This window comes from Helianthus annuus, chromosome 7 (genome assembly GCF_002127325.2).
Source record: "Helianthus annuus cultivar XRQ/B chromosome 7, HanXRQr2.0-SUNRISE, whole genome shotgun sequence".
Classification (NCBI taxonomy): Eukaryota; Viridiplantae; Streptophyta; class Magnoliopsida; order Asterales; family Asteraceae; genus Helianthus; species Helianthus annuus.
In genome coordinates this window covers 98,748,771-98,775,677 of record NC_035439.2, presented here as the reverse complement: position 1 = coordinate 98,775,677, position 26,907 = coordinate 98,748,771, and the positions used below count along the sequence as shown (strand labels likewise).

At 41.4% G+C, this 26,907-nt stretch overlaps 1 pseudogene; it reads right to left on the bottom strand.

The window, feature by feature from the left end:
• Positions 1 to 21,882: 21,882 nt before the first annotated feature.
• Positions 21,883 to 23,425, bottom strand: LOC110868192 (annotated as a pseudogene).
• Positions 23,426 to 26,907: the final 3,482 nt, after the last annotated feature.

Sequence of the window (26,907 nt, the reverse complement as noted above, 5' to 3'; positions counted from 1 at the left end):
CATTACAAACAAACATTAAACAATCGATGAAGTGTGATAGAACGCTAACCGTGCAAGAGGATTCAAGTAAAATGGTGAGTGTTGCTGTCGATTGCAAGAGAAAACTAGGGTTTCGCTAAAATACACGCTACATGCAGTTAAAGAGGACTTATAACACTGATTCACGTTTGGGCCTCACCTGAGGCTCAAGCCCATACGGTGTCGACGAAACATCTAGGCGCGACGAAACCCCCTAGTTTCGCTGGGTGAAGGTGATGACGAAACATGACTATGTTTCGTCGAGTTCGGTTTGCAATGGAGGGTCCAAAGTTTCGTCAACAGGAGATATATGTACCAAACAGTTCATGCACTTTCATTAAATAACTACACAATATCATAACATCTCAATCATACACTAAACGTGAACGAGTTATAATGAAACAAGTTACATTAATCATATACTAAACACTTTGCGAAACGAATAACGTGTCGAGTAAGGGCCTTGAAAACTCGGATTGTCACATTCTACACTAACCACAAATTCCCCCTGGATATGATACCCTACTTACGCTATATACGTAGTTTAATTAGGTTTTTTATTGACTCTAACGACAGTTATCACCAACATACGTGCCTCGTTTAGTAAGAACGTCACTTTCAAAAACTAAATGAAAACCAAACTTATTAAGCAACCATCCCGAGAGTAGGCTCTTGCGTAAGTCTGGAACGTACAACATGTTGCTTAGAGTGAGCTCCTTCCCTGAAGTCCACTTCAAAATCACCGTGCCTTCACCCTTGATGTCCACAATGGCTGCATTTCCCATGTACAGCTTCTCATCTCCCACAAGCTCCCTGAAGGTGGTAAAGAGGCTCCTGTCTGGGCAAACATAACGGGTCACGCCCGTATCAACCTACCATCCTTTTGGATTGTTGGTCACAGTATTGATCTCATCCATCATTGTGGTTTTGTCGGAAATCATTGCCACCAAAGGCATTCCGTCTTCATCCACCATGTGTGCTCGCTCAAGATTTGGTTTCTTGCATTGGTTAGCGCGATGCCCCGGCTCATCACAGTTGTAACAAGTCCCTTGAAATGCTTGAGGCTTCTTTTTCACAACCCCTTTCTTTGGTCCAAGTTTGCTAGCCTTTGCTGTCACACCCCCAAATTCCACCTGCGGATAACACCCGCTTCGAGGGCGTGACTGACCAGGATCCAGCCACCAATTATACTAAGCATTGGTTAATATTAAAGTAATACTTACTAACCATAGGATTAGCAAATATCAAGTTCAGAGTTTAAGGTTTCAAGTTTAAACAGTAACAAGTAGCGGAAGCATAATTAAATAGTTTTGAACAATGTTCATAAGGTAAGCATAATAAATGCCCAACACACGGGCAGACGACCACTACACATCCCAAGCAGCTGCTCCATTCACTGGCCACCTGCAAAGCATGCAGTAAAGGGGTCAACAATAATGCTGAGTGAGTTCACTAGTTGTCCAGTTTTAATTACCAAAAGCTCGTTTCACCAGTTAATGTATCCGTTTATACATGCCATGGGGAGCTACCCCAAAAGTTAGCGACTAAACTGTTTTTCCAATACCGAACACTAGGTAACCGTTTGCGTTTCCGCAGGATGCCCCGATGTCAATGTTCTATCATCATTGACGGATGCCTGAGTACATTAGTTCACGACCGATCCCATACCATGGCACGGTGTGAGGCTGGTAAGACCTAAATAGCGCTATCAACTAATAACCCGTTCGCCTGGCACCGGCGACTAATCGGTATTATGTAGTAGGGACTTGAGTGATAGAGTTGCGTTTAGTGCCGTTGATTGCATTCCGTATAAACAGTAATTAACTAAAAAGGTTTCCCCAATACAAGGGAAGATAAAGTAAGTTTGTTCCCAATAACTAGGGAAGGAATGTAGACGGTATCCCCTTTACAAGGGGATAGGGTTGTTTTAGTCTCGTGTCCCAAACCACCGGGACGCATGCTGTTAAGTTGTGAACTCACCTTGGGTTGCTCGGTAAGATACGTTACTTGGTTAAGCTCGTTGGTTACCACGTCCTAGCATGGTTACCAAGCATGGGTCAAGTCGGGTACAAGTAAACACGTATACATACAGTAACATGTAGACATACATACAGTTAACAGGCAGAAATACAAACAGTAACGTATATACATGCAGTAGCAGATCAAAATGAAGTCCAGTCAATAGGAGGCCCAACAGTTGAAGCCCAAAACAACAAGACAAACAGTCGAGGCCCAATAACATAAAACAGCCCAGTCGAAACTAAGGTGGTTGCGACTCGCAACCGAGGTTGCGACTCGCAACTGCGGTCTCGGTCCGTCACGTTTTGGTTACGACTCGTAACCGGAGATTGCGACTTAGCAGGTGTGGTTGCGACTCGCAACCAGGTTCGATGCGTGCTGATTGCGACTCGCAACTGGGAGGTTTCGGCTGGTCATGTGCGGTTTCGAGTAGCAACCAATGGTTGCGACTCGCAACCGTGATAACGTGCATGGCAATCCCTTCTAGAACCTGCAGTGTACGACCCAATAGAATTGCTATTTCATGTAAATATTGTACTATGCCACTAAACATGTTTCTTGGTCGGTTTTGTGCACAATTTAGATCAAAATCGGCAGATTCAAAACATTTTAGCAACATTCAAGCTGTTCATCATATATTCATCAATCATGTTCAAATTTCATTCACAAACATCCCAAAATCCTGTTTAAAACTCCTACCTATTTTTCGGACAAAATCATAAACAAAATTAAACCCAAACATGTATTTTAATAGCCACAATCATGGACATTAACTAACAATCAAGCCTAAATCTTTAAACATCATCGGATAGTAAAACCCATCAACTTAAACAATATGAAACATTTAACCAAAATCATAACAAACCACAAACCGGATATCATAACAACAAACATCATAAACATTCACAACAAACATCATCAAGTAACCACCTTCCTTAGCATATTTAGGAACATACAAGCCTAATATTCATACTAAAATCTCTAATCACATCAACAAGCATAAAACCATATCAATCATCAACAATCATGAACATAAAAACACTAACCGGTTACTCGGTGTTGAGAGAAAATGGGTGTTCGGGTGGTCTCTTGGTTCGGCCGATCTTCCTTGTTGATAGCTCACTTGATCCGAGAGATATGAAAGAATGGGGAGATGATTTTGGTTGCTAGAAATTTAGGGTTTTAGGGTTTAGTGAAGAAGATGAGAGGAGAGTGTGAGAAGAGAGTGTGTAAAATGATTAAGGGAGGTGGGGTTGGGTTTATATAGTGTACCGAGTTGGGCTAGGGGGGGGGGGGTTTCGGGTTGGGTTCTCGGTTACAAGGCCCAAACGGCCCAATTGCTATTGTTCACTCGAGACCATTCCGGGTCTCGAGTCGGGTCGAGGTTTCGGTTCACATATATATAACACTTATATATATATACATACACATAAGTAACTCGGCATATAACACATAATAACAAATAGTTTTTCATACATTTTTACTGTTAGTCGATTACGTACACGTTCGGTACATCGAAAGGTTATCCGGAAAGATCCGAGGTGTCACATTATCCCCAAGTTTTAGGAACTTTCGTCCCGAAAGTTAAGGCAGCCACTGTCAAGCTAGTGTAAGTGAAAGCGTTTCAACGGGGTGTCACATCATCCCCCCGTTAGTTTGGAATTTCGTCCCGAAATTCGTTCGTAGCTTCAGTGCTGGGATTTTCGTTAGGGAACAGCTGGGGATATTTGTGCTTCATCTGGTCTTCCCGCTCCCAGGTATACTCTGGGCCACGTCGCGAGTTCCAACGAACTCGTACAAGAGGTATCTGGCTACGTTTGAGGATTTTGATCTCTCGATCAGTGATCTCAATCGGTTCCTCAGTAAAGTGTAGCTGTTCGTCAATTGTCAGTTCCTTAAAAGGAATCACAAGTGTTTCATCCGACAAACACTTCTTCAGGTTGGATATGTGAAAAACGTTGTGTACCGCACTCAGTTCTTCAGGCAGGTTCAATCTATAAGCGACCTTACCGATCTTCTCGGTAATTTCGAATGGTCCGATATATCGCGGATTAAGCTTGCCCCGTTTGCCAAAGCGAACCACACCCTTCCAGGGTGAGACTTTAAGTAGAACCCGGTCACCGACCTGGAATTCCAATGGTTTCATACGCTTATCAGCGTAACTCTTCTGACGGTCACGAGCTGCCGCCATGCGTTGTCTGATCTGGGCAATCTTTTCCGTTGTATCCACCACCATCTCTGGGCCCGTGATTTGACTATCACCGATTTCTGCCCAGCAGAGAGGTGACCGGCATTTACGACCGTACAATGCCTCAAAAGGTGCTGCCTGAATACTGGTGTGGTAGCTGTTGTTGTAAGAGAACTCTACTAGCGGTAGATGCTTCTCCCAATTCTTGCCAAAATCGATCACACACGCTCTAAGCATGTCTTCTAGAGTTTGGATGGTACGTTCGGACTGTCCATCCGTTTGCGGGTGATAAGCAGTGCTCATATCCAAACGTGAGCCAAAGCATTTGTGCATAGCTTGCCACAGTTCCGAAGTAAATCGAGCGTCTCGGTCTGAAATAATTGAGGTTGGCACTCCGTGCCTCGAAACTACTTCCTTTAAGTAGATCTCCGCCAGGGTAGAAAACTTGTCTGTTTCCTTAATAGCCAGAAAGTGCGCGGACTTGGTCAATCGATCTACTATTACCCAAATAGCATCATTTCCGCGTTGAGACCTAGGTAGCCCTGTAACAAAGTCCATGGAAATTTGCTCCCATTTCCATTTCGGGATTTCTGGTTGTTGGAGTAGACCTGCTGGCTTCTGGTATTCTGTCTTGACTCTCGCGCAAGTCAAACATTTGCTGACGTATGTTGCTATGTGGGCCTTCATACCAGGCCACCAATAGGTAGTCTTCAAGTCGTGGTACATCTTGTCCGAACCAGGATGTATTGAGTAGCGGGACTTGTGGGCTTCGTCCATCACGAGTTCACGTAAATCTCCATAGAGAGGGATCCAAATGCGTCCTGTTACATAGTAAGCACCATCTTCTTTCTGTTCTAGTTGCTGTCTCGATCCTCGCAGAGACTCAGCCCTGATGTTTTCCGGCTTTAATGCTTCAACTTGAGCATTTCGAATCTGGGTAGGGAGGTTAGACTGAATGGTAAGTTGCAGTGCTCGCACGCGCTTCGGTATAGTGTCCTTTCGGCTGAGGGCGTCTGCCACGACATTGGCCTTGCCCGGATGATATTTGATGGCGCATTCGTAGTCATTCAAGAGTTCGACCCATCGACGCTGTCGCATGTTCAATTCCTTTTGCCTAAAGATATGCTCGAGACTCCTGTGATCGGTGTAAATAGTGCACCTGGTACCGTACAGGTAATGTCTCCATATCTTAAGAGCAAAAACCACTGCTCCTAGTTCCAAGTCATGCGTCGTGTAGTTCTTTTCATGCGTCTTGAGTTGTCGAGAGGCGTAGGCAATAACTTTCTCGCGTTGCATTAACACGCAACCGAGTCCATGAATAGACGCATCGCAGTAAACCACAAAGTCGTAAGTACCTTCAGGTAGCGAGAGAATAGGAGCGCTACAGAGGTTATCCTTAAGCCTCTGAAAAGCAGATTCTTGTGCTGCATTCCACTTGTAGGCGACGCCTTTCTGAGTAAGAGTCGTGAGGGGTTGTGCCATCTTTGAGAATCCCTGAATGAACCTGCGGTAGTAACCTGCCAAACCCAAGAATTGACGAACTTCAGTGGGGGTCTTAGGTGTAGGCCAGTTCTTTATCGATTCGATCTTAGCGGGGTCGACGTGAATTCCGTTCTTATTAACTACATGGCCGAGGAAATGGACTTCCCGAAGCCAGAAGTCACATTTAGAGAATTTGGCGTACAGTTGCTCGTTGCGAAGGAGTTCGAGGATGAGGCGTAGGTGTTGTTCATGCTCCTCTTGATTTTTCGAATAAATCAGGATGTCGTCGATAAACACAATCACGAATTTATCGAGGTAAGGCTTACATACGCGGTTCATAAGATCCATGAACACTGCCGGCGCATTGGTCATTCCGAAGGGCATAACGAGGAATTCATAATGACCGTAACGAGTCCTAAATGCAGTCTTGGAGATGTCTTCATTACGAACTCTCAGCTGATGATAACCTGATCGCAGGTCAATCTTTGAATAGTAGCTCGATCCTTGCAACTGATCGAATAGGTCGTCGATGCGCGGGAGAGGGTAACGATTCTTGATGGTAACCTTGTTCAACTCACGATAGTCGATGCACATTCGGAATGTGCCGTCCTTCTTCTTGACAAAGAGTACTGGGGCTCCCCAGGGGGATGAACTAGGACGGATAAATCCTTTATCCAATAGTTCTTGTAGTTGTGTAGAGAGTTCCTTCAGTTCTGCAGGGGCTAGACGGTACGGTGCACGAGCTATAGGTGCTGCTCCGGGAGCTAGCTCGATCTGGAATTCGACCTGACGGTGAGGAGGGAGTCCAGGTAGTTCCTCAGGAAATACCTCGGGATAATCACGTACTACCGGAAAATCTTCAATCCTCTTTTCCTTTTCGTGAGTATTGGTGACGAGTGCTAAGATAGCGGTGTGCCCTTTTTGTAGACACTTCTGGGCTTTTAGGAGCGAGATAATGCCTGTGACTTCTCCACCTCTGTTGCCTTTAACGATGAGGGGTTGACCAGAACGGCGAGGTATACGAACTGCTTTCTCTTGACAGAGGATCTCAGCGCGATGTTTGGATAACCAATCCATACCAATGACGACGTCGAAGCTTCCAAGTTTGACAGGGAAAAGATCGATACTAAACGTGTGGCCAGGCAATTCTAGGGTGCAGTCGTGGATCACATGCGTGGCCTCGATGTTCTTGCCATTTGCTATCTCGACGGTATGCTTAGAACTTAATAATGCGGGCGAGTGCTTAAGTTTCTTACTAATGCGAAGGGATACATAACTGGCATCGGCACCGGAATCAAATAACACAAAAACATAACGATCATCAAGTAGGAACTTACCCGCCACGACGTTGGGGTCGTTCCTTGCTTCTCCAGCTCCAATCACGAAAGCTCTTCCCCTTGCATTCCCAGCATTGTTGTTCTGCTCATTGTTCCCAGCCCCCTGATTGTTGTTGCGATTCTGATTCAGTTCAGGGCAATCTTTTCGCATGTGCCCTGTTGCCCCGCATTTAAAACACGCCCTGTTGTTTCCCTGCTGCTGTTGCTGTTGGGGTTGTTGCTGATTCTGCCTTGCCGGGAACTGACTTCTACAATCTTTGGCTTCGTGCCCCATCTTGTGGCATCGCTGACACTGACCCTTGTTGCATGCCCCATTGTGGTGCCTGTTACACTTGTTGCACTTAGGGTAGTTTCCCCGGTAGCCACCCTGTTGCTGAGTGCCTTTGTTGTTGTCAGTTTTCCTTTGTTGAGCTGGGGCTTGAGTAGGGTTAGCATCCTTGCCTTGATTTCCATCCCACTTTCGTTTTCCATCACTGGAACTTCCTTCCGCAGCACTGATCCTTTTGGGCAACCTGCCCTCTTCCACGGCCTGATCAGTGAGTTTGTGAGCAAGTCGAACGATCGGCTGAATGGTAGTGTGGTTAGCTGAAGTTACATGGCTTCGAATTTCTGGAGCCAGACCCTTGATGTACAGTTCGATCCTTCGATACATAGGTCGAGACATGTTTGGACAAAGGGCAGCATAGTCGTTGGACAGCTTGGTGTAGGTCTCAACCTCTGACCCAACCATCTTGAGTTCATAGTACTCGTTCTCCAGCTTGTGGATGTCATCCCTGTGACAGTACTCTTCCTTGATCATATCCTTGAAATCTTCCCACGCAGTAGCGTTTGCAGTCTCCAAACCAAGCATTTGAATTTGCGCTTTCCACCATGAAAGTGCGCTTCCCTCAAGAGTTCCAGTAGCAAACTTCACCCAATTAGCAGGGGGACACTCGCAGACAGCGAAGACAGCTTCGACCTTCTCGATCCAGTGTAGGTGACCTATGGCACCCTCCGTGCCACTGAACGGAAGAGGCTTGCAATCCATGAAGGTCTTGAAGGTACAGACACGTGGTTGCACAGGTGCAGGCTGACCTGTTGTGAGGAGTGAAGCGAAATAGGTTTAGAGGCGAAAAGACGAGGTGGCGGTAGGATCTAAACATCCTAAAACAACGAGTTTACCTATAGGGTGAGCTGCGAAAGCTGCAGCCACAGTGTTGAGCAGGTTAGCGAATTGAGCCTGAGTCATGTTGACGTTTCCTCGTCCGCGTCCACTCATTGTCTTCATAACCAGAAAACATAGTATGAGTGTGTGATAGCGAGAATAGGATAGAAGAGGGAAGATGTATCTACCTAATCAGGCAAACTAGTACGTATAGTAAAGCAGAAAGCATAAAACAATTAAGCAAGAAACTATGGGTCCGAGCTATGAGGTCAGATAAGTCGAGCCTTGTACTTGGAGTGTAGTGTCGTCACGAGTCACGGGTTATAGTCTGGTTTTTTTCTCAAAAAGGTTTTCCCTTTTTAAAACCAAGTTCACTATAACCAATGGCTCTGATACCAATCTGTCACACCCCCAAATTCCACCTGCGGATAACACCCGCTTCGAGGGCGTGACTGACCAGGATCCAGCCACCAATTATACTAAGCATTGGTTAATATTAAAGTAATACTTACTAACCATAGGATTAGCAAATATCAAGTTCAGAGTTTAAGGTTTCAAGTTTAAACAGTAACAAGTAGCGGAAGCATAATTAAATAGTTTTGAACAATGTTCATAAGGTAAGCATAATAAATGCCCAACACACGGGCAGACGACCACTACACATCCCAAGCAGCTGCTCCATTCACTGGCCACCTGCAAAGCATGCAGTAAAGGGGTCAACAATAATGCTGAGTGAGTTCACTAGTTGTCCAGTTTTAATTACCAAAAGCTCGTTTCACCAGTTAATGTATCCGTTTATACATGCCATGGGGAGCTACCCCAAAAGTTAGCGACTAAACTGTTTTTCCAATACCGAACACTAGGTAACCGTTTGCGTTTCCGCAGGATGCCCCGATGTCAATGTTCTATCATCATTGACGGATGCCTGAGTACATTAGTTCACGACCGATCCCATACCATGGCACGGTGTGAGGCTGGTAAGACCTAAATAGCGCTATCAACTAATAACCCGTTCGCCTGGCACCGGCGACTAATCGGTATTATGTAGTAGGGACTTGAGTGATAGAGTTGCGTTTAGTGCCGTTGATTGCATTCCGTATAAACAGTAATTAACTAAAAAGGTTTCCCCAATACAAGGGAAGATAAAGTAAGTTTGTTCCCAATAACTAGGGAAGGAATGTAGACGGTATCCCCTTTACAAGGGGATAGGGTTGTTTTAGTCTCGTGTCCCAAACCACCGGGACGCATGCTGTTAAGTTGTGAACTCACCTTGGGTTGCTCGGTAAGATACGTTACTTGGTTAAGCTCGTTGGTTACCACGTCCTAGCATGGTTACCAAGCATGGGTCAAGTCGGGTACAAGTAAACACGTATACATACAGTAACATGTAGACATACATACAGTTAACAGGCAGAAATACAAACAGTAACGTATATACATGCAGTAGCAGATCAAAATGAAGTCCAGTCAATAGGAGGCCCAACAGTTGAAGCCCAAAACAACAAGACAAACAGTCGAGGCCCAATAACATAAAACAGCCCAGTCGAAACTAAGGTGGTTGCGACTCGCAACCGAGGTTGCGACTCGCAACTGCGGTCTCGGTCCGTCACGTTTTGGTTACGACTCGTAACCGGAGATTGCGACTTAGCAGGTGTGGTTGCGACTCGCAACCAGGTTCGATGCGTGCTGATTGCGACTCGCAACTGGGAGGTTTCGGCTGGTCATGTGCGGTTTCGAGTAGCAACCAATGGTTGCGACTCGCAACCGTGATAACGTGCATGGCAATCCCTTCTAGAACCTGCAGTGTACGACCCAATAGAATTGCTATTTCATGTAAATATTGTACTATGCCACTAAACATGTTTCTTGGTCGGTTTTGTGCACAATTTAGATCAAAATCGGCAGATTCAAAACATTTTAGCAACATTCAAGCTGTTCATCATATATTCATCAATCATGTTCAAATTTCATTCACAAACATCCCAAAATCCTGTTTAAAACTCCTACCTATTTTTCGGACAAAATCATAAACAAAATTAAACCCAAACATGTATTTTAATAGCCACAATCATGGACATTAACTAACAATCAAGCCTAAATCTTTAAACATCATCGGATAGTAAAACCCATCAACTTAAACAATATGAAACATTTAACCAAAATCATAACAAACCACAAACCGGATATCATAACAACAAACATCATAAACATTCACAACAAACATCATCAAGTAACCACCTTCCTTAGCATATTTAGGAACATACAAGCCTAATATTCATACTAAAATCTCTAATCACATCAACAAGCATAAAACCATATCAATCATCAACAATCATGAACATAAAAACACTAACCGGTTACTCGGTGTTGAGAGAAAATGGGTGTTCGGGTGGTCTCTTGGTTCGGCCGATCTTCCTTGTTGATAGCTCACTTGATCCGAGAGATATGAAAGAATGGGGAGATGATTTTGGTTGCTAGAAATTTAGGGTTTTAGGGTTTAGTGAAGAAGATGAGAGGAGAGTGTGAGAAGAGAGTGTGTAAAATGATTAAGGGAGGTGGGGTTGGGTTTATATAGTGTACCGAGTTGGGCTAGGGGGGGGGTTTCGGGTTGGGTTCTCGGTTACAAGGCCCAAACGGCCCAATTGCTATTGTTCACTCGAGACCATTCCGGGTCTCGAGTCGGGTCGAGGTTTCGGTTCACATATATATAACACTTATATATATATACATACACATAAGTAACTCGGCATATAACACATAATAACAAATAGTTTTTCATACATTTTTACTGTTAGTCGATTACGTACACGTTCGTTACATCGAAAGGTTATCCGGAAAGATCCGAGGTGTCACATTATCCCCAAGTTTTAGGAACTTTCGTCCCGAAAGTTAAGGCAGCCACTGTCAAGCTAGTGTAAGTGAAAGCGTTTCAACGGGGTGTCACATTTGCTTTCTCTTTGTCCTTCTTCCCCTTACCCTTATTGCCCTTAGAGGATTGCCCATGTTCAACCATATTTGCGCTAGCAGTAGTTTACGAAAGGCTGCCTTTTTGGGCCACTCTATTGTCCTCTTCAATCCAAAGACGAACAATAAGATCTTCTATAGCCATCTCCTTTTGTTTGTGTTTAAGATAATTCTTAAAATCCACCCAACTAGGAGGTAACTTTTCAATCATCGTTGCCACTTGAAATGTCTCGCTAAGTGTCATGCCTTCCACGAGGATGTCATGTAGTATAATTTGCAATTCTTGGACTTGATTCATAATGGTTTTAGAATCAACCATTTTGTATTCCAAGAAACGGGCTACCACAAATTTCTTTATGCCAGCATCCTCCATTTTGTACTGTTTTTCCAAGGCATCCCATAAATCTTTGGAATTCTTGACATTGTAGTACACATTATAAAATGCATCTGACAGGCCGTTTAACACATAGCCTCGACATATGAAATCGGAATGCTTCCAAGCATCTACCGCGCACTAAGCCTGGGCGTCGGTCTCCCCTTCCGCAGGTTGGGGAGCGGTTTCAGTCAAGAACCTCGCAAGGTTCATGGTGGTCAAGTAGAAGAACATCTTCTACTGCCACCTTTTGAAGTGTAAACCCAAGAACTTCTCGGGTCTTTCAACGTGATTGGCCACGGTGGACGCTCCCACAGTGTTGGCGTTCAAGGGGGTTCTCGTCACGACATTCATATTGTTGTTGATGTTAACGTTTTCAGTCGACATTCTGAAAATTAAAATTTCCAAGTTTAGTTCAAAAGTTAATAAACTATTAATTTTAATTTCTAATGTCAAGTGGGGTACACCTCCGAGGTTTTGCACGCTGATAACAATCAAAGACAACCCGCGGGTTAGGTTTAGTGCAAATAACCAAGGGGTTTCTTAGTTAGATTTACTACAAATTTTCTGTTCGACTTCTAAGTCCAACTTTGAAGACCAAACCAGAAATTTTTTTATAATTATAAGAACAGACTTACTGTTTGGCTTCTAAGTCCAACTTTGAAGACCAAGACAGAAAGTTTATAACAGTTTTTAGGACATAACTGAAAGTAACCAGAAAACTGTTTTCAACCAAAGTCGCTCCTTTGAAGATGAAAACAGAAATAAAATCTGTTTTTTAAAACACAAACTGTGTGAAACAAAACTGGTTTGAATCACAAACAGAATGGTTTTGAATACACGAACGGTGTTTTAAAAATTTGTTTTAAGATTATAGGAACCGTTCGCGTAATTAAATAAAATAAAACAATTTTTATTCAATGATTACAGAACACAAATAAAGAAAGCTGAAAAACTATAGTACTTTTACAACTGAAATAGATGAAACAGAAAGAAACAGTGGCCGAGGGTTGTGTTTAACATAGGCCCCTTAAAAAAAATTCCAAGTCTCCCAGGAGAACTCATTTTGTTTCCCATGGTACAACAGCCGAAGCAGTGTGTACTGCCGGAGCTAGCACGAGGACCCGAAGTCTACCATGAAAGAAGTATGAAGAAGATTAGAACTGTATGGAGAACAGATTGCATAACTTTATGTTGTTGTTGGCGTCTTCTGCAGCGGAAGAGATGTTGTATTTATACAGCATCTGAGTTGAAACAGCCAAAACGAATTAAAGGAGAGAATTAAATTGCATTGAATGTCTTCAACGCACTTTAATTTGTCATTTAATTCTCAGTCAAGACCGTTGACTCGTCCGTTTCAAATGCTGAAATGAAACTGCTATGTCATTAATGTCGGGAAGCTTCTGTGCGCACGCGCGCAAGATAACTTGTGCACACGCCATGCACGCGCAGTTCTGCACACTCATGCGCGCGTGTGTGCCACTTTGGCTCACATTCATGCGCGAGCAGGGCCCTTGCGCGTGCGCTGGTTTGGCTCACTTACATGCGCGCGTGCATTAGACACCAATGAACCTATACGAATACGCAAGACAGTCGCGCCGTCAAAGCGCCAAATGTCACACCCCCAAAAATCCACACGCGGAGTATCATCGCTTGGAGGCGTAACTGACCAGGATCAAGCCACCAATCATATTGAACATTGTAAGTAATAAATAAAGTTCAACCCATCAATACAAAAGGTGTTCAAATCAAAACATAGTTAAGTGTTTAGCGGAAGCATAAATGTGAAAACCCAAAAATAAGTATTAAGTTCGAAATGTTTTAATGTTTTTTACATGGCATCCACCGTCCATGTCCCACGACGACCGCGCCTCCCAGTGCAAGCTCCATAAGTACCTAACATCCTGCAAGGCATGTAACAGAGAGTCAACAACGTAGTTGAGCGAGTTCACAATTGATTGTTCAGTTAATGAGTTCGTTTCAGAAATTGTAAGTTCTTTTCATAACCATGCGTTACCCAGTACCCTTGTTCCCAAACCTTTACAATGATAAGTGGGGGCTTCCCATGTTGTATGTACTAGACTAGTTGTATCTATAGGTGTCCTTCCCAATCCGAGGACAATAGTAAGTATGAGTTTACGTAGGTTTTACGTAAGTGCCCTTCCCTATCCGAGGACAATAGTACGTATAGAGCACGTAGGTTTAGCGCTGGTGCCCTTCCCAAACCGAGGACAGTCGTACGTAGGTTTTACGTAGGTTCTAACACTGGTGTCCTTCCCAATCCGAGGACAATGGTACGTAGGTTTTACGTAGGTTTTAACACTGGCGTCCTTCCCAAACCGAGGACGGTGATAAGTAGTCTAGTAGTGATGAAAGTACGGGTAGTCATTCAATCCCATTCCCAAACCCACCGGGAATCCCATGCCTTGGAAAGAGTGTGAACTCACCTTGGTTTGCTCAGTTTGATTAACTACTTGGTTCCAATTAATCAGTTCGGGCCTATGGTATGCACATTTACATAATCAGTTTATGTTCACGAAGTTCACGTTTAAGTGCAATCACAGTGGGTATTGACTCAGTGATCACCAAATAACACAAAGCACGCAATCTAGCTCATGCAAGTCATGTCTATCATTTAACAACAATTAGCTAACTCAGTTAACCCTTAACAGACTTAACTGAGTTCACTGTGCAGTTTAACCCCTTGACGAAACATACTTGTTTCGTCGTGTAACCCTTCGACGAAACCCATCCCTTTCGTCGTGATCATCTTCGGCGAAACACCCTCCGTTTCGTCATATTTACTCTCGGCGAAACACCCCCAGTTTTGCCGTGATTTGCGTTTCGTCTACAAGGTCAGTTACGTCGTGTAACTGACGATTACCCAGAAACCCTAACCATTATCCACAGCCGTTACACACTATCAGCGATCATCATCATACGTCAATTCATACAGTCATACAGCAATCATCGATACCATTTATTATACCAATCATGATATAAACACGTGTTAACCTTAGGCAATCTAGCATATGTGTTAGCCATTACATGAGAGCACATTAACAGATTCATCAATATCAACATCCTATTCTGATCATCAACAACAAGCAATCCGATCTCGATACACGAAATTGTGACCGATAAACTAGATTCTATTATAGACAATTCATCATCTAAACATGAACATAACATTACTTAGCATCAATACCTAACGATTTCGATTAACAGTTAATGATTTCAAGCAACAATCATGCAAGGGTTTAAAGACTAACCACGATGAACAGAAGGAATGATTTGATCGATTATAGATGGCTCCGAGGGCACACAGTCGCGGTTAATAGGGAGAGAGAGTTCTAGGGTTTCTAAACCGCCAACAACGTGATGAATGAAGCAGAATACCCTATAAGTACCCGTGTAACGTACTGGGCCCTTACTGGGCTTCGACGAATCATTGGGCCGGCGAAACACCCGTTTCGACGGGGTGCCTGTGACGAAACAAACTCTGTTTCGTCGGTGTGGGTTATGGTGAAACTCTTGTGTTTCGTCGGACCTCTTCAAGGTTTAAGTAGTTTAAGTTTTTCAAACAGGATACATGATAAACACCTTAATCACATTACATAGATAACATATCAAACAAGCATCACAACATATAATCCAGTGTACAGTTACAAGGCAAACAAATCGTGTAAACAAACAATGTAAACAGTTAACGTGCAATTAATGCGAAGATGGAAATCTTGGAAACTCGAGTTGTCACACCAAAGTGCGCCATCAAAGCGCCACATTGCGCCCATCGCCCACACCACGCGCGCGCGCGTGTGCGAGTGCGAGTTAGGGTGCTCCGAACCCATTGCGAGTACAATTACTGTGTGCTTCCATGAAACAATAAGGATGGAGTGTTCACACTTAAATACCCCTTTAAGTTTCATCTCTCCTCCTATGTGGGACAAGGTGCCACTTTTCCAATTTTTCAGCATTCAATGTTTCAAACACCAAACTTTGAGCATCGATATCTCATTCATCTTAGCTCCTTCTTGGACGCGGGTTAGTTCGTTGCGAAGCTCTTCTGTCGCAGCCCCCGACCCCTACCCCGGGAGCGGGAGCCGCGAGGGTCTAGATCAGTGCTATTGGTGTTTATTAATTTAACAGCGGAATACATCAGGGCCGTAGTTAGGAAATATTTTTATCAGAGTAAAACACCAAACTTTTTATAATAATAAATTGTTGGGATAAAATTCATGTTCATTTGATAATACATTTGTAGGGATAAACTCTAATTATTGAAAACAAAAACTCATTTTTATTTAGGTAACTTTTATAGCCACTTTTCCAAGCCTTCAGTGCTCTCCAGCTGGCTTCTATTGGCTTTCACATTATGTTACCTGAAACGCATTTTAAAAAGATTTTATCAGCAAGAAATACTAGCGAGTGCATCCCAGTTTAATCAAAACAATTTTACAACTTTACAGAATTGAGGCATCCGCAATTACATTTGTTTACATCTACTCAATTACTCATTCAGTACTGTCAACACCTGACCTGTGGGTTATATTACTCATTGGCTATCTCATTGTCCAATGGTAACGTCTTTCACATTTTGTATACAAAACCCCAACATACCGGCAGTAATTGTAGAATCACAAATACTCAATTACTGTTAAGTGTAATTTAAAACATTTGAGGTTTTGGTAAAACATTTTGACTCACAGAAATATATTTGCAAAAAGGTGACAAAAAGAAGATGTACTCACATTGTAGATTTAGGTGATACTACTATAGCTTCCTGGTGTTTCTCCTGGTTATTATCTATTAAAATTAAACAATGCACATGTGTTAGTAAAATAACCCAAATCACATTAACCGTACAACTCAAGAAAGAACTCCAATGACTAAGTTAGGCAGAGCCTTGACATGCATTACGGAGCCCTAGATTAATCGGATGTAACACGAGACATAATTCTAACGACTGCGTCGGGCAGAGCCGACATGCGTTACGGAATCCTAAATTGATCGTGTAAGATAATTGCAGGGTTATAGTACTTACAACGAGACAGAGCTATGTTTAATAGTAGGTATTATGCCCGGGTATAATAATTGCCTATAGAAAGTTTGAGAGATAATTGATTTTTGAACGACTGAACAAATGAGCCGATCACCTCAATTTATAGGGCTGGACTAGGGCGGCTCGCGCCCCGCGACAAATTTAGCCAAGTCCTTCGCAGCCCGCGAGGACTCTAGGCTAGGCCCTAGCTTGGTCGAGTCAAGGGTGTAGGCTAGCCGTGTCACCGGACACGTGGCGGACCAGGTGCTCGGCAAGTAACCGAGTGTCGCGCCCCACGACAAACCCAAAGGACTGGGTCGCGGCCCGCGAGCGAGGTGAGGAATGGTTTTTATTTGATTTTTCTAAGTATAAGGGTATTTCGGGCTCATTTCTCGCGTACGGGGTATATTTAGGAATGTTTAGGGGTGTCCAAGTATGTTTTAGGAGGGTTGTTATATCTTCCAACATAGAACACAAACCCACAAATAAATATATGAAATCTCCTTCGTTTCTTATATTAATTTCTAGTTAAAAATCGGAAAAATGCATTTCCTATATTTGTGAAAATTCATATTTTCACAATATTTCCAACAATTTCGGTCTAAAATTCGAGTTCGAATCAAGAATATCAATCATCCTTAGTTGTCTAACACAAAGTAAGTTGCAATTTCAGTTTTTGTGATATTTTATCTTTGGTGAAAATTGAGGATTTAAGTCCATGAACAATTTGATATATATTATGACCTAAGTAATGTGTAATCTAAGTGTAGAATCAAATCCTAACTGAATATAGTTGATAGAATTATAAGAATTATGTGTTGAAGTTATTATGTTTTGTATGAAGAGGTGGGTTTTGATGCTAGTATGAAAAGCCCTATGTTCTTGTGTAATAAAGAATCTAATAACACGAGTTTGTTGCAATTTCAAGTTAATGTGAATTATGATTAGTAATTGAACTTGTTGAGTTTGGATTCTTGGTTAGCCATGATTTAATTGAACTAAAATGGTTAGCTAAATTATATGCATGCAAGATGTTTGACAAAATACCTAAATGAATTGCCATTTTTAAATAATGAACGAAAATCGTTAATGAGAACACGATGTAGTGTATTTGGCTATTTATATGCCTTAATCATGTGCTGAGAGGTCATAATAACATTTGGCTTGTACATTTAGGCAACACAAGTGAAGCATCGGGAAGTCAAGCCGGAGCGAACGCACGGTTGAAGGATAAGCTATAAGGTACGAGGCTTTACGCTTCGTAGTGTTTTTGTTAAATTATGTGTTAATCGTGTATATTGAATAATAGTACAATACTCATTAAGCTTGGTTGTTTGAAGGTGATGGATTTTATATAAACATCCAAACGGATCAAAATAATGAAATAATGAAGAGTTTGGTTTTTGAAAGTGATGGATTTCACATAAATATCCAAATGGGTCAAAAAAAATGAAATAATGAAGAGTTTGGTTGTTTGAAAGTGATAGGTTTCAAATAAACATTCAAACGGGTCAAAATAATGAAATAATGGAGAGTTTGGTTATGTAAAAGTGATGGATTTCACATAAACATCCAAACGGGTCAAAACGAAGTTATAATGCATACCGGAATGGGTGCACGAGAAATAACTTCGACATAAACCCAGTTGATGGGTTAGATTACGAAGGCAAGCGTAAACCGGGTAACGGGAACGCGAACTGTAAATAGATGGACTCGGGTAATGGGTCATAATTGAAAGATTTGGAATCCTTGAAAAGAATTCGGATTAATTAAAGTTCGGCCATTGAAAGGTCGAACGGGTTAAATTGGCGTAAACGCAAACCGGGTAATGGATGCGTGTAATGCGGGGTTAATAACCCGTGGTAATGAGGTTTAGTCGTAAAATATTGTTGTTCTTGCAAAGAGAATGTAAATTTATAGGCGTGTTTGCATGCAAACGGGTCAAACAGTTAATTATGTAAATTTAAAATTGATAACAAAAAACGTAAATTTATAGATACGGGTTATGGGTTTATAAGTTAAGAATGTGGGCAAATGTTTTACGAACACGTAGGAACAAGTTTCGTGTGAAACGGATAAGTATTCGGAAAGATACGCCATTTTTAGTAAAAATAGCAAAAGAGGAAAAAAATGCAGCAGGGGGGTGCCGTAACCTGTGGCTCTCTGTCGTAGGCTACGACAAAGGTGATCTGCTGTTTTGTTGTTCCATGAGCCGTAGGCTACGACATACCTACTGTAGCTTACGGCAGGTTTCCTTTATTTGTTTGATGTTTTGATGAACATGGGTTTTTAAATTACGTTTTAATCATCTTATAACTAACATGTGAGATGGTTTTAATTTGCCATATAGATGATGTCTATGATGTTTTGGATGAAGATCAAGCATGATAAAGAACCGAACACATCCGAAATTAAAACTTCTGCATTTTGTTTAGTTATTTTATAATCTGGACATCGTTAATATGTTGAAATATTTCTAAATACTTACAAACTTGTATAAAACCCGTAATTTTGTATGATGTTTACTTGCATTACTTTTATAATAGTGGAAATCTATATAAATTTTTACTTATGTAAGTCCGGGTCTCACAACAACGCTTAAAGTTATTTGGACTAAAATGGTAACGTTTCAAACCTTTAGACTAAACTGGCAGAATGGTCCAAACGACAAGGACTAAAATGACATTTAACTCTAAGTATTATTATTGTTACTATTAAATAGTGACTATTGATGTTTTATCTCTATATCCTTCTTCACATGCATAGATAGATTATTGATGTGTGTTAACTAGTTGTTTAATATCAAAGTATGAGAAGAAAACCAATATGTTATGCAATTCATCATTGTTGGAATTTTTAATGATATGGTTACTTGTTGGTTTATATGATGGTATGCTATAAATCACATCATGGTTTAGATAGCTTTTTGCTAATAAATGATAAATCAAAATTAAATGGTAAATAATAATAAGGATAAGTATAAAAAATATCTATAAATAAAATAGAAGTAAACTGTTAGTTTGAATGAGAGAATGTTGCCATTAATTGAAGTATTTTATTAATATTAGATAAAACACAAAAAGACTAATATGAATATTTAACATTTTAAGTTTTTTTTAATTACAATGGGAGCGGTCAACATATATATTTTTGGTAATCGAAGCTTTGGCTGATGTAGCTGCAGGATTACCACGCAAAGAATGGTGTGCTAAAGTTCTGGTTCTGAAGGTGAAGACGGCGGAGTGGAAGGATGGGTGGGAGGTTGAACATTAGAGAGGTGGAGTTAAATTTGCAAATAAATCCAGCTTTAGTCACTATAACTTTAAGCGTTGTCTCTAACCAATATGTGTTGCTACTAGATATTTACGCTCTAAATTAAAGACACGACTCTAACTCCTGCAACAGTGGGTCTAACCGATATGTGTTGCTACTAGATATTTACGCTCTTAATTATCACAGCAAAAATGATTCGGCCGTGTACGCCGCAACGCGGCGCTATCGATCCATAAATTTAGTTACTTTAAAGTTTACTATTAACACATATGTGAGAGTTAAATGATTGGTTGGTCCCTGTGGTTTGCAAAAATTACAGACTTGGTCCTAGTGGTTTACTAATTACACGCGTGGTAATAAAACTTGTCAAAAATGAGCTCGCTTAGTCCCCATCACTAACATCAGTTAAATATATCTGCTAGAACACCTCGTGTGCTTAGCACATGAAGGTAATTTGATCATTTCAGTTCAACCTATTATAAAAAGAGTTAAATTTAATAGTTGGTCCCACCCCACCTCCTTCTTCTTTTCCAAACCACCACCACCATCTCAGCTCTTCCCCCTAATACCCACCACCACCACCATCAAATCCCCAAATTATTCATCATCTTCTCAAATCAATCGAATTCACTTCATGCCTGCGTATCTCCTATTGTGAATGCAATAATCAGTTTAAAGTGTATTAAAAGAGTTGATTACAGTTATGAGTTTATAACTATTCTCGGAAAATGAATATGGGGATAAACATCCAAGTCTTTGGATGCTAGGGGTGCCTGGATGTGTGTTTAATATATAAGCTTTTAGACTTGAAGTTTCAATAATCAGTTCAGAGTATGGTGAAAAAATCAAGTATGGTTATGATATTTTAATTAATTAGGGACAAAACAGTGAGCATGTAAGGTGTTTGAGGTAGTGTTATGATTTTTTCGATAAACTTCGATTATCTGGTTTAGTTTTGATTCTTCAAGACAGTAGTTACTTTGAAGACACATTTAAATACCTTACATAGGAATTAATTAAAAACAGTGGAAAACGAAGTGTCACAATTGGTTTACCGTGAACTCGTGCAGTACCTCTCAGACTTTGATCAAAAGAGAACATTGTAACTATTTGAAAGAGAATAAGGAAATTCCTCTTCAACAGAGAACATTGTAACTATTAAAAAGTGAATCTGAGTTACGAGATTTGAGAAGATGATGAAGAATTTGGGGATTTGATGGTGGTGGTGGTGGTGGGTACTGGGGGAGGAGCTGAGATGGTGGTGGTGGTGGTTTGGGGAAGAAGAAGGGGGTGGGGTGAAAGGACCAAATTACCCTCATGTGCCAAGCACATAAGGTGTTTTAACAGAGATATTTAACTGATGTTAGGGCTAGGGACCAAGCGAGCTTATTTTTGGCAAGTTTTGGTACCACGTGTGTAATTAGTAAACCACTAGGACCAAATCTGTAATTTTTGCAAACCACAGGGACCAACCAAGCATTTAAGTTAAATAAGAATTTTAAGTTAAATAAGATACAATCATGGTTGTAAAACAAGGTTTCCAAGGTCGAGTACCCCCCGAGTAGTCGCTACAAGGTAGGCTGCCGAGGCGACTTTATTCGACTCCGCCTAATTACTCGGAGTCGGTCAAACGCGGTCAAACTTGGCCAGAATTGGATCTAGTAGGTTAACTCGGGCCTAGTTTGAGTTAAATAATAATAAAACATAATTTTTATGTCTATCATATTAAGGAATGAATATCATTTTCATATATTTTGATATAAATATTAGTAAATTTATGTTATTTGACATATATTTCATCTCTAAAAAGTAATTTCTTTATAATTTAACATGTCCGAGTACTCCCCGAGTACTCTCCGCCTAGACCGAGTACTCTCAACTCCACGGTCGACCAACTAGGGAGCGCCTAGCGACTTTTACAACCATGGATACAATACATAATATTACTTTGTGCTAATGAAATAAATTTTGAATTTTTGTACTATCTAAATGATTATTGTATTTACTTGCACAAGACTGCAAACTTTCAAGACTATTAAAAATATAGAAACAATTATTGATATATAAAAATTATCAAGACTGCAAACTTTTGACAAGATAGCATGATAATTATTAGTATAGACCGAATCGTGATAATTCTAGTTATTATTTTGGCAACCAGTGATAAACTCACACATTGATTTATAGGATGAACCATCAACCATCAATGCATGATTGGCACTTTCCTTCAATAATTTTACTTTCTCCCTCATTGTTTTTCCTTCTTCACCCTCCATCAAACTCCTCACCATCTTTTGTATCTCCTCCCTCCCTACTTCTTCTTCGGCCGGCAACACTGTCGGCCTAACCGCCACCTGCAGTTCATCCGTGAGCAGGGTGGCATTTAGTCTCTGCTCGGCGTATAGCGGCCATGCAATCATTGGCACTCCAGCTAAAATACCCTCATAAATCGAATTTAACCCACAGTGTGTCAAAAACCCACCAACTGATTCATGGTTCAATATTGACGCTTGTGGCGCCCATAATGGGGTAATTAACCCTCGGGTTCCAGTTCTGTTCATAAAACCCTCTGGAAGAAAGTCTAGCGGTCCACATGGAACGCTAGACCCCGAGGTGAAAAACGCGCCGTCCTTGGTGTTGCCAGCTGGCGGACGTAAAACCCATACAAATTTTTGTTGGCTCAGCTCCAAACCCCAAGCCAGCTCGGCTATCTGCTCAGCCGAGAGTGTCCCACCACTCCCAAATGATACAAAAATCACGGACTCTACCGGCTGCATGTCGAGCCACTCGATCACATTATTTCCTTCTGAACCGGTTGGATCTACAACTCGGGTCAACGGTCCAATATCATAAACCGGAACCTTCACAACGGATTTCAAGATTTCGTTGTACTTTAACGCATCAAGTGATGCACTATCCAGATCTCGCCACGTGTTAACCAAAATCCCATTGGACAAAGTTGTGAAATTAATTCCCATCCTAACGTACTCATTATACTGACGGTTGTGCCGGTCCAGCATGGGGTCAGGCACGTCTTGACCCCGCACCGGGAAACACCCAGGAATCCTCAGTGGTCCCATCTGGTCAACATATTGACCTCTCACCTCTTTATCAAGGACATGTAAATACGTGGTTAGAGCGAGAAAACGCGCAAGGCAAGGAACATAAACGTACTTTCGCATATGAAACTCGTCCGCTATTGGAAGTGACTCGCTAGAAAAGAGGTCACCGATGAGGACGTGTGGACGGCAGGTCATACCGGAGATGGCAGACCAAATACCGTTTCTAGCTTCCCGCATGATGACTGCTAGTCGGGTGACCACAGCGTCAGCGGGGTGGATTAGGCTGGAGATGTCTGGTGATGGGATTTTGATTAAGTTGATGTGGGCGGAGGAGCCGTTGAGGAGTTGTGATTCGACGGGTGATGTTTGGTTGGTGACCGCAGACGGTGGTGTCGAGGTGGTGATGAGTGGCGAGCCGGTCGGCGAGTAATAACACGGGTACTAAATGGCCCATCCCCGGGCTTGAGATTATTGCTACATGAAGCTTGTTTTGAGCCATGTAGGGTACGAAAGGTTTTATATGATACGACTAGATGAATAAGAAGTACATGTTTGATTGTTCCTGAATCCCTCTATATATAAGCCCCTCACAATGGGTGGTGTTAAAAGAAAAGTTTTGTTAACAGTCACTGTCATAATAAAGGTTGATTTTTTAATTTTATTACTATTTTCTCATACTGTCAGATCATCAAAAATATATAACAAGATATGACTTATGAGAATACTTAAACTCTAGAGTACAGTAATTTAATTAGGAGTAAATTGCAATTTCACCTCCAGTAGTTAGGGGCACTGACACCCTTACCCCCTATTTTTAAAAAATTGTTGTCTTACACCGGACGTTTACTCATTGCATCAATGTAACCCCTAGGGGTAAAACTGTTACCTTACCAAAAGGGCATTTTCGTAATCTTACTCATATTTATATAGTAAACTTTAATTTTACCTCATGTGCTATACCTACGCTGACACGTTTACACCATGTTTTATAAAAGTGTCTTCCTCGGCAATGTTCCGGCCACTCCGACGATATTCTGACCACCGGAGAAGCATATTCCGACCACTACACACATCTTTGGAGTGCCATCCTTTATATCAACATTTAATTCATAAAGTAGATTATAATTCTATATTGCTCACAAAACACTTCACCAGATGTACAAAAATCAGGGTATTAGCATTCCCAACCGCATGGAGGGAGGATAACCTTAATAAAGTCGGTGTTGTACGCTTTACCGACCTATTTTTTCTCCATTCATAGAGCTCCGTCACAGGTTTTGAAGCAACTTGAAAGTCTTCGTAGAGTATTTTTTTGGGGAGGAACCGAGGAGGTATCTAAGATGTCTTGGATGGCGTGGGAAAATGTAGTTGCTCCGATAGAATATGGGGGGTTGGGTTTCGGGTCTTTAAGGGACACAAACTTGGCAATGCTAGCGAAGTGATGGTGGAGATTTAAGACTGAAAAAGACAGCTTATGGAGGAAAGTAATTTGGGCCATCCACTTTAATTCTAGATCATGGAATCCAATTCCTGCTAAACTATCAATTTCGGGTCCATGGAAACAAATCGCTTCTGTTTCATCTAGACTGTCACCTTTGGGGATTGATTTGACGAGTGCTATCAAAGGTTCGCTTCGAGGTGGGAAGGAGATTGCATTTTGGCTAGACGTTTGGGCAGCGCCGCAGACATTTCAGGTGATGTTTCCGTCTCTCTTTTTGCTAGAAAAGGATAAATGGTCAAATGTTGCTGATAGAACCCGGATCGATCCTACTGGTGTCAACTGGGTATGATCTTGGAAACGGGATTTGGCGAGCGTATCCGAAGTCAGCGAATTTGCTCAGCTGACCAATATTCTACAGTCCTTCTCGGTTACTGCTGGGCAGGATTTGTGGTCTTGGAGTTTGGATCCAATTGGTCAGTTTAACATCAGTAGTATTCGGAAATCATTGGCTTCCCTTAATCGAGTTCAGCCTGATTACGTGGTCGAGTGGAACAACTGGTTGCCTAAAAAGGTTGGGTTCGTAGAGTGGAGAGCTTTCATAGAACGATTGCCGACCAGAGAGGCTCTACATGCGAGAGGTATTACGGTTCAGAACTTGGAATGTTTTTTGTGTCGAGAATATAGTGAAACTTGTGATCATTTGTTAGTCTCGTGCGGTTTCGCTCAAACAGTTTGGCAAGTGGTATTTCAGTGGTGTAAAATGCAGCCGGTGATCGCTTTTAGCATACGAGATATTCTTGATGCACACAAGATTTTTGGTGGTTCGGTAAAAAAGAAGAAAGCCTTTCACACGGTGTGCTTAGTCACATTATGGACCATTTGGACGTACAGAAGTGATTTAATGTTTGTAGGGAAAGCAAAGTCTATCACTGCCATTGTGGAAGAAATAAAGGCAAAAAGTTACGCATGGGTGAAGCACCGATCGAAGGTACAGTCGATGTCATGGGAGCAATGGAGGGGCTTTGATCTTTTTGAAGTTATGTTTCTTTTGGACTGTTTGGTTTGAATTTGGTTTATTTGGTGACTCGGTGTATGTAAATTTTGCTGTTAGCCGTTGGCTAGGTATTATAATAAAAGAATTTTTGTTGGCCGTTAAAAAAAAAAAAAAGGAAAGTTTTTTATTTGTTTTGAGAAGATTTCTGTTGGAAACAATTAGCAAAACTAATCTAGTGAGTTATAAAGGAATTAAATGGCAAGTTGACTTGAGCTCAATGAAAATATGAAAAGGTTGAACGAGAAGTGGGCCGCAAGCTTGCACTTACGTTTTGGGCCGTTGTTATGCGAAGCACCAGATGTATTCAGGAAGCTTAAAACATGAAGAAATTGGACTATGACTCAAATTGGAAACAGTAGGGAATTTGTTTTGAATATAAATACAAGGCATTACCTATGGTTTTAGGGGGGAACCACTTTCATCTTTTTCTAATTGCCAGCCATCATTCACATGATATAAGAGGAAGAATAAAAGGATCTTTTTCAAATTAATCAACATCAGTCGTAACATATCAACCCTAAGACGAATTCCATCATCACCTCACCATTATTCAACATCTTTCGAAGCAGTTTTCTATGTTCCAAGCCTTCTCAATCGACACTGAAGTCCCAACGAAGATCATGAGCGGCTAATTTACTTGTAACGCCCACCCGGATGAGAGATTGTGCAGTTTTTCACTAGACTTTGTTTATGAATTCGTTAAACTGGTAATCTTGACTACTTGTGTTGGAAGTTGTGCAAAGTTTTATTATATTTGAATTACTTGTTGTTTTATCAAGCGTATTGGCAACATACTTGTGTTGTTAACGGGTTGGTAATTTGGCGGGTAATTGGTATAACTAAATGGATTGTTAGATTGTATGGTGAATATTAAAAACTATCTCTAATAATTAATCAAATCCATTAATTCCAAGGCCATGTCTATGAGGTGTTTAGAATTCATAAACGGGTTTTTGTGTTAAACAAGCAACATGATTCTGGGTGAGGGTTGCGTTTTCTCATATTGATCATAACTTTTCTAATTAGTTTTATTGTTTTCAAAATCAATCAATCAAACCCCCAAGTTAGGTAATTTTAGTTTTCGTTAAAATCTTCTATGTCACACCCCCAAAATACCACATGCGGAAACACCGCGGGGTGAGTGACGTACCAGGATCCAAGCCACTAATCATATCGAACTAATAATATTTAATAAAAACATTCCATTCATTTCAAAATATAAATCCAAGTCAAGAGTTAAACCAAAGTAAATATTCAGCGGAAGCACAATGTAAATAGTATTTCAAAAGTTTCCTAAACATGCGTTCATAATCAATAAGCGGGTATCCAAAAGCCTCGATCCATGACCACTCCAGTGCTCCCAGATAGCAAGTCCATAATCAGAAATCTAACGACCTGCAAGCATGCAGACAAGTGTGTCAGACGACGCTAGTGAGTTCAAAGTTTTGTTAACGCGTTTAGTTACCAGATGTGTGTTTAAAACAGTTCAACGTTTTGTTTAGATGTTGTTA